This window comes from Cebus imitator, unplaced genomic scaffold (assembly GCF_001604975.1).
Source record: "Cebus imitator isolate Cc_AM_T3 unplaced genomic scaffold, Cebus_imitator-1.0 Scaffold22, whole genome shotgun sequence".
NCBI classification, from domain to species: domain Eukaryota; kingdom Metazoa; phylum Chordata; class Mammalia; order Primates; family Cebidae; genus Cebus; species Cebus imitator.
Window position 1 is genome coordinate 9,869,168 of NW_016107337.1, and position 8,706 is coordinate 9,877,873.

General features: G+C 31.0%; 1 non-coding gene across 1 annotated transcript; it reads left to right on the forward strand.

Annotated features, from left to right (window-relative positions):
- The first annotated feature begins 967 nt into the window (after positions 1–967).
- LOC119470115 lies at positions 968–1,072 on the forward strand. Its single transcript, XR_005198988.1, has one exon. It is a non-coding gene; the product is annotated as a small nucleolar RNA U13 (small nucleolar RNA).
- Positions 1,073–8,706: the final 7,634 nt, after the last annotated feature.

Genomic DNA, 8,706 nt, shown 5'->3' on the forward strand with positions numbered 1-8,706 from the left:
GTAATCTACACTTTGTTAAATAGCATGAAAAAGTCATTCCAAAGATTAGTTTCTTTTTGTAATGTTAAACTTTTACAAAATTCATCTCCAGAAGATGAAATAGAAAACAGTGCTATTATAAGAAAATTCCCAAAGTATTTAAATCAATTCATTAAAAAACAAGGAAATAAAATCCCCATAAAGGTAGACCTTAAATAAATATTGTATTTTGAAATAACTCTCTTCTTAAAAAGTATCACTGGAACAATAATTTTTTCCATTTAGAATGTAATACATTTCAGTGAGGAAAAATTGGACAAATGTTTGAGAGCTTCTATTTTATTTCTTTACCGGGAAATATCACATACAATTTGTTTAATTATTCAAAGATGGCCAAAAGGGACAAAATAATGTTGAGGTGTAATGTGAGTAGATTAATAGTTCTTTTTTAAAATACAAAAGTGAGATGTATCAGAGACAGGAAAAATGATTTGAGGCAAACAGAACCAGGACTCAGAAGATAATATCATTTTTCTTCTGATTTTTATTATTTGAACAGAACTTTGAGTTTCAATCTTTCCCAATACTGTATCTCATCCTTTACCACTGTCTTTCTCTCTTAAAGCTGTTGAGGAGAGAGTCAGGAGGATGATAAGGAATGGAAGATGGTTGAGAGAAATGATTAATAGGATACTAAAATCGTATATAGTTAAAAAGAAGTTACTGTAGAGGTATCCTCTATATTCTAAACTATGTATGAACTTAGCTATATCTCAGAAAATTTATACCATGTTCTCAAAAATCATTGTTTCATTTTTTCTTTAGTTATAATTTCAGATTACTTCTTCCTTTTGTTCATATGGTGTTTTCCATTTTATCTTAAAACCAATACAACATAAATAAAATAACTGCAATTGTGTCTCTATCTATCTATCCATCCATCCATCCATCTATCAATCATCTATATTTAGCTTAAAATGTGTAGGGAATCCTTTTGCAGTTCATAAGCATGATGATTGGGTTTTCACATTCCTGTGTGAGATATACCTTCCTCAAACTTTGTTATAACATCAGCACATTACCTAACGTGAAAAAAAAAGTATACAGAAGTAACTTATACCATTAATGACAAGTAGTTTAGAAAGATATTTTTCTCAGGTCCAGCTAAGACATAATGTGTCTTTCTGGCTAACAAAACACTATAATTTCAAGTATTTTCATTTTCATATTTTGTTCCCAAAAGATAAGTGGATATAGCTCAAATATAAATCAAATGCATAAGATCAGATTCACGGGCTTATGATATGGTTCTTAATCCTGCATCCAACATTCCCATTAAAATTGTCTACAAATTATGAAAATGTGAGGGAAAACGTTCATGCCACAAAGATAGCTAAAGGAAAACATCACCCATATACCAGAAAACTCGTGCAGTTTCTGCTACATACGATGTCAAAGGCGCCATTTTGAATCAAATCAAATAAAAAAGATAAATCACTACAACACAAATTGGCAACATTTTACACAATCCCACTTCTTCCACTTTCTTTTGAATACATAGTATTTTTAGTCAGTATTAAGAGTAAAACCCTAAGTAGGCTCCTTCAAATGACACCCCATTAATTCAGAAAGGTTTTAACTGCCCAGCCCTCATTAAACATTATCTGGACCTCTATCGCCATCAAGAAACAAGAATATTTTAAAAACAGCCATTACCAAAATTAATTCTCTCCCACAATGTTCCTGGGTAGCTGAATCCTCAAATAATATCCTGCTAAGAGTCTCACTTTCATCTGAGGTCACCCAAACATGAAAATTTCTTTGTGAAAATTTTGAATGGAGATCCACACTTACTATCAAAATAAACCAACTCAAGTATTTTATTAATTTCAATATTGGTAAATATATGCAGTTTATTAAACTGTATGAATTTGATGATGTACAAACATAAAACAAATGTTTTCCTCCTTACAGCACTCTTCTCTATTTGATATGATTTGGCTCTTAGACAACATACTAAGTCTCATGTTGAATTATAATCCCCAGTGTTGGAGGTGGGGGCTGGTAGGAGGTGACTGGATCATGAGGGTGGTGTTCACGAATGACTTAGCACCAGCCCCTCAATGCTGTTCTCCTGATAGTGATAGTGAGTCAGTGAGTTATTATGAGATCTAGCTGTTTAAAAGTGATTAGTGTGCACCTTCCACCTTTCTGTCTTGCTCTTGCTCTGGCCACATAAAACATGCTTGCTTCTCTTTCGCCTTCTGCCATGGTTGTAAGTTTTCGGAGGCCTTCCCAGAAGCAGAAGCCACTATACTTCCTATAGAGCCTGCAGAACTGTGGGCCCATTGAAACTCTTTGCTTTTTAATTACCCAGTCTCCGGTATTTTTTTCTAACAGTGCAAGAATGGACTAATACACTATTCAAAAGTTATTCCTAGAGTAAATGCAGAGATTAAATAATCACTAAGCATCTAGTTGTTGAATAATATGACAGTCTTTCTTTGGGGCATCCTGTTTTCCATGATTTATTCACATGGAACCCTATTTTCTTGACCTGTAATGATAGGAAGACCCCTTCATCTCCTATTTTCCTCCTACTAAGAACTCTGTAATTCTAACCTTTTATTTTCTTCCCTAGGCCTTTATGTTTATAGACAAAATCTATGTTGTGTTGGGTAATGATTGGGGATGGCATAGATTGTTCAACTAATTTTTTGTTTGTTTGTTTGTTTGGTGTTTGTTTAATAGAATGTCAACAGAGCTTTGGGTCATGTTCAACCAATTCTTAAGTCCTGGGAAGGGAGTTTAGTTCCCAATGTCTTTTTACCACTTTTATAATATATGTGGATTTTTTCCTTGGCTTCAGCCTCTAATTCCTACTTCTGTTGCAACAGGAATCTTACGTTCAACATGTTCTTAGACGTGAAGGGTTTTGTTATTCAAAGATACTACAATGCTGTGAAAGTGTTCTGCAGCCAACTGTGATGGAAGCAACAATCTGACAAAAATTCTTAGAGAAGCCATCAAGCAAGGGAATAATCCAGGCTAGGGAAGAACTATTTAGCTGTGAAAAATGGGCTTTCTAAATTATTAACAGTGATGATGCATCTCAATGACAATGGAACTGTGTAATGGGTTAAAAATAGATGCTTTTTTCCTTTCTTTGTATAGACAGGCTATGTGATAGCTTGACCAACTCAATATGGTGAGGAAGTGATGCTTTGCCTGTTTCTGGGTCCAGATCCTTAGAGATCGCACCCTCCATTTCCTGACTCCTACAAAACTTGCCATGTACAACTGTTCTGAGACTGCCATTCTGAATGGACCATGTAGAAAAATCACTTGAAGCAGCCCAGAGACTTCACAAAAATAAAACATTTCTTAGCCCTCCAACTATCCCAGTTCCCAGGCCATTGGTGCACCCTATAGAGAGCTGTGATTAAAAAGACTAGCTACCCCTACCTGGACCTGGCTAAACTGCAGAGTCATGAACAAATGTAATGATTGTTGATATTTTAATCCATTCAGTTTTAAGGTTATTTGATACATAAGCAGAACATATAGTATAAGCAGAAAAGACAGTATAGAAAATAAAGTAACATATAAAAGATGAACTCAATAAACTCCCTAAAAGAACTGTTTAAAAAAAGGTGATAAAAATTACGAGGAAATTATAGCTTTGATGTAAAGATGCAGAAAATTTGGCACAAAAGTAGAACTTTGAGAAAGAGAAAATATACCTTGCTCTTGTTTCTACATGATATGGCCATAATTTATTTCTCTAAAATATTTTTCAGTTTAAAAGTCATAAATCTGTTGCAAAGGAAGGCAGCCCATTCATTTAAATATAGAAGAAAGGAAGAAAAAGAAACACGAGAAACATTGTTATATCTCATATACCTGTGTTGCATCAAATTACAAAGAATATAGAAAATTTGAACAATAAATTAAGGGTGAATGAAGTTATGTTTGCCTTTCAACTTCCCAAATATTATATGATACCTTCTTCTTTTCAAGTATTCATTAATTGTTTTTTTAAAAAATTGTTGTTTCACAAGGCTAAAAATAAAACATTGCTAAGTATAAGACAGGGAAAATTAAAAGCTTCATTCTCTAACCATGCTATTAAAAATGTGTGTCAAAGTCTAAACAATGCTTACAGAACACTTGGACATCACCCCCCTTTCTCCAACACTACCTAACACATATTATAGACACCCTCCAAAACACTCTTTCACATCTGAATATTTGTTGACGTGAAAAAAAGGAAAGTAAAATTACAGTGATAAGAAAAATCCTGTGTGAAAACTTTGAGACAAAAGGCACAGTTTTACTCATAAATAAATAGCCTAAATAGCTTACTTTAATAATAAGGCATTAAAGTTTTAGATAAAAATTAAAGTAGTTTTATGTATTTTAAAAACTTTATTTTCTATGTTTTTATTTCATTTGAAATAATTAAAAAATAATGTTATATGAAAATAAACTAACAGTTTAAGTGGTTGATAATAAAAAATAAACATGTAGAAAATAATAGAAAAGGGAAAAATTGAAAATAAATGTTAAAGTAAATATATTAATAAAGAAGCAAAAATATAATTTATAAATAACTTGCAAACCTGATGTTAGAAAGTTCAGTACTACAAGTGTGGCCAAGTTGTTTTGAAAATGAGAGAAAAACAGAAAACGGTATTTTTTCTCATTCTCAAAAATGATAAACTGGAAAGTTTATATGACAATATAAAGGTATATTATCTTTAATTATGGGAGAATAATATATATTAACAGTTGAAAATCTGCATTATAGCACATTTCTGAAAAAGTATAATTTATTAGATTTCACAATAGAAGTATAAAAATTTTTAGCTCAATAATGTGAAGAAAACTGAGTAGATCAATAATGTATTGTCTTAAAAATAGCAGAATTCTGCTTGAGAACTTTTCAAATTATAAATCTAATTTCAATACTTTATACATAACTTTAGAAAATAAAACTTCTTAAGCCATTTTGTACATCCAGAATTTTGACAAGATATCAAATTTTTTACAAGAAACGTGGGAATAAGTTTTAAGAATATGACATAATGTAAAAATCCTAAAGACTGTATGCCAAACTTTTAAAAAATATATTGATCAATAGCATTTTAATAAAATGAAATGCCTATTTTGATATTAATTTTTAAAAGTAGAACACACATCAATATATATTTAATTTTGCAAAAAGAATGTGAAAGACTGGAGGAAGTTTACTCAAGATCCATACTTAAGTATGTTGGTATTTCTTCTCTATACTTCTTTTAATTTCTAGTTTTATAATAAACAAAAAGCTTTATAGTTTAATAACTTATTTTTAAATAATATGTTAGTAATTCTATCATTTAACTATATTGCAAGGATTGTATCATCTTCCAAAAGAAATGCCTTATTCTGTAGGGATGTACAGTTTTTTAAATGTACATATTTAAATGTCCATGTTTTAATTTGAGAACTGAAGAAATTTGGCAGGTATTAATAATGTGTTAGCATTATTGCAGACACTCTATTTCTTTTTAGAAAATGTCCACTTTAATGTAATAATATATGAGAATGTCCACTTTAATGTAATAATATATGAGAAACACTATTGCTTTACTCTTCATGGTATAGAAATCTATGAACATATCAAGTTTAGATAACATCAATCCAATAAAAAAAAGAGCTACCTCTAAGTCATAAAAGCTTATGTTTTTAACAGCTACCATCATTGTAGTAAATGGAAAAAAAGTTTAAATTATTTGGTTGTAAAAATAAACACTATAAAAATCTATAGATTTTCATAACAGTCTTATTGTCTAAAAGTATTTAAATGTGTGTTCTAACTCACTCTATTTTTTATTTTGTTAATTTTATTTTCAAGGGACTGCATACAATAGAAAAAATGATAAAAATATTTAACTTTTTAGCTCCCATAAGATGAAAATTTTTCAATTAAAAAAAAAAACGAGTAAAATACTAATCATCCATAGTTGAGGTCAAATGTGTTCAAAATATGTTGGTTTCATTCTTTTAATTCTTTTTATAGAGATGAAATTGTGTATTTGCTATATTATAATATTAAGAGTTTGGATATGTTTTGGAAGAAATAACATCAATATAACCTAAAAAAATAACTTGGTATTCATTCAAACATTCAGTAAACATTTACTAGCTGCTATACATTGTATTGAAGATGGATAAACTGTGAGTCAGAAACAGTCTGTAAACTTTAGATGATGTAAATACAGAGAGACAGATTTGTCAGTGAAATAAAGCTTTTTAGTATGTGATAGCAACTCATACACAGGCATAGTGTTTGGGACTAGTTTTGGTAATAGTGGTCCAGAAAATCTTCAAGGAAAATTAGTTGCTGAATTGACTTTGTGGTTGAGCAGAAAGGGCAACATTAATTAAGTAGTATACTTAATAGCATGGCTGCTTTGAGGGCCAGCAAAATATTCAAAAGTGCTGCAGCATGGATGGTAGGGTGTCGTGGGCAATATCAGAAAGTATAATGATAAAGGCAGTCAAAAAACAGATCATGCAGGACTTTGTCTGCATTATTATGGATTTTGACCTATTCCTTTTATGTAATGAGGAGTCACTGAATAATTTTAATCAGTAGAGTGCCATAGTTATATACATGTATTTATTCTACATTTCTAAGGATCATGGTGGGGGGATTTATAAAGAAAGTCAGAGATCATGCAGTTATTCTAGCAGAGAAGTGTTAAAAGAAGGCAGTCACAATATAAGGAAGAATGAGAAAAGACATAAAAAAGAAAGAATAGAAGTTAGACACCAACGATGGTGGAGCCAGTAATCAAGACAAAAAATTTAAGAGAATCAAAATTAGCAGAGGCATGGGATCAAAAAGTGGGGAGCAATAAAAATCTCAATTCAGTCTGAGCAAATTTAATGTATCTGTGAGACATCAAAAAGGAGATATGAGGTAATTAAATATACATGTCTAAATCAGAAAAGAATAATTTGAATCAGAAATATTTTTATTTGGCTTTTTAGAATTTTGATTATTCATAAAATTGTGTGAGAAAAACACTACAAAGGTAATGAAAATGATCATGGAACATGCCCAGAACAGAACTTTAGGGGCTGCCACTGTTGCAAGTTAGGCAAAGGAAATTCCGCCTATGAACAACACTAAAAAGGTTGATGAGAGAAATGGGCTAACAATTAGAAGCCAGAAATCTTTGAAAGATAAAAATTATTAACTTTATATATACTAAAAGGGAGATTCTTATGGAACAAACTCATGCTAATTTGATTGTTACTTAAATCTATGTAAATTTTGCTTGAATTAGTCACAAGAGTCCTTTAAAAATTTTGTAAAGTATGCAATTATTATGTGCATCTATAAATTCATTTTTCAGGTTTTTTTTCTTCTTTTTTTTTTGAGATGGAGTCTTGCTCTTGTCTCCCAGGTTGGAGTGCAATGGCACAATCTCAGCTCACTGCAACCTCCGCTTCCCAGGTTCAAGCAATTCTCCTGCCCCAGCCTTCCAAGTAGTTGGGACTATAGGTGCACACCACCACACCTGGCTAATTTTTGTATTTTTAGTAGAGACAAGGTTTTACCATATTGGTCAGGCTGGTCTTGAACTCCTGGCCTTGTGATCTGCCTGCTTCACCCTCCCAAAGTGCTGGGATTACAGGTGGGAGACACCACGCTGTGCCAGAATTTATGAAAAAAGTATTTGGTAATGAAAAGAGTAAATCTCTCACTTTACCTTTTAAGGACATTGATAATCACATTATTCAGAAAACTCATAATGAATTCTTCAATTTTGCCTATCGTACTGAAATTTTACATGACAGACTTTGCAACGTAAAAGCAGTTGTTTATTATTTCCCTGTCCTATTTTGAAGAACTGCTTACTTTTTTCTTGTAAAATTTATCTCAATTTTCTCATTGTTTCATAAAAAAATTTTAGAATGAAGACTAAAGTTTCCGAAGATAACATTTCACTTTCTTCTAGTTTTCATAATTTTTGTGAGGAATCAGATGAGATGAAGATAGTCTTTTTTTCTAGCAGTATTTTAATATTTTCTTTTTATTTTTAGTTTTTACAGGTTTGACTCTGTTGTTCCTAAGTCGTATTTTCTTTATGTTTATCTTGCTTGGATTTTGCTGAGGTTTGTAAACAATGTGTTAAAGCATTTCACTAATTTAAAACATCTTTGGCTATTTATCTGTTTCTTAATCATTCTCTCTTATTCCAAATGGTATTTTGGATGTTTAAATTATATTCCATGAGTTTCTTATCTGATTATTATTTTTTTCTCTATATGCTTCAACATATATATTTTTTGTTAATATGTCTTCCAGTTGGCTAATCCTGTTTTTACTTCTGTCTAATCAGCTGCTAAACCCAACCACTAGTCTTGATTTCAGATATTTACCTTTTAATCCAAGAATATCCAATTAATTGTTTTTATATATTCTCATTCTCTGTTGCAATTAGCCTTTTTAATCTACATTTTTATTTATTCTTTAATCTTCCTTAGCTTTTTAAATATTGTTATTATTATTTAAAGGCCTGTGGTGTTAATCCCAACATCTGGATCATCTAATGGTATCCTTTTATCATCTGTTTTATACTCTTGATTATCAGTCCAATGTCCAGTTTGTTTTAAATGTCTCTAAACATTAAATTTAATGATGAATATTTTGTATTAAACATGGTATGG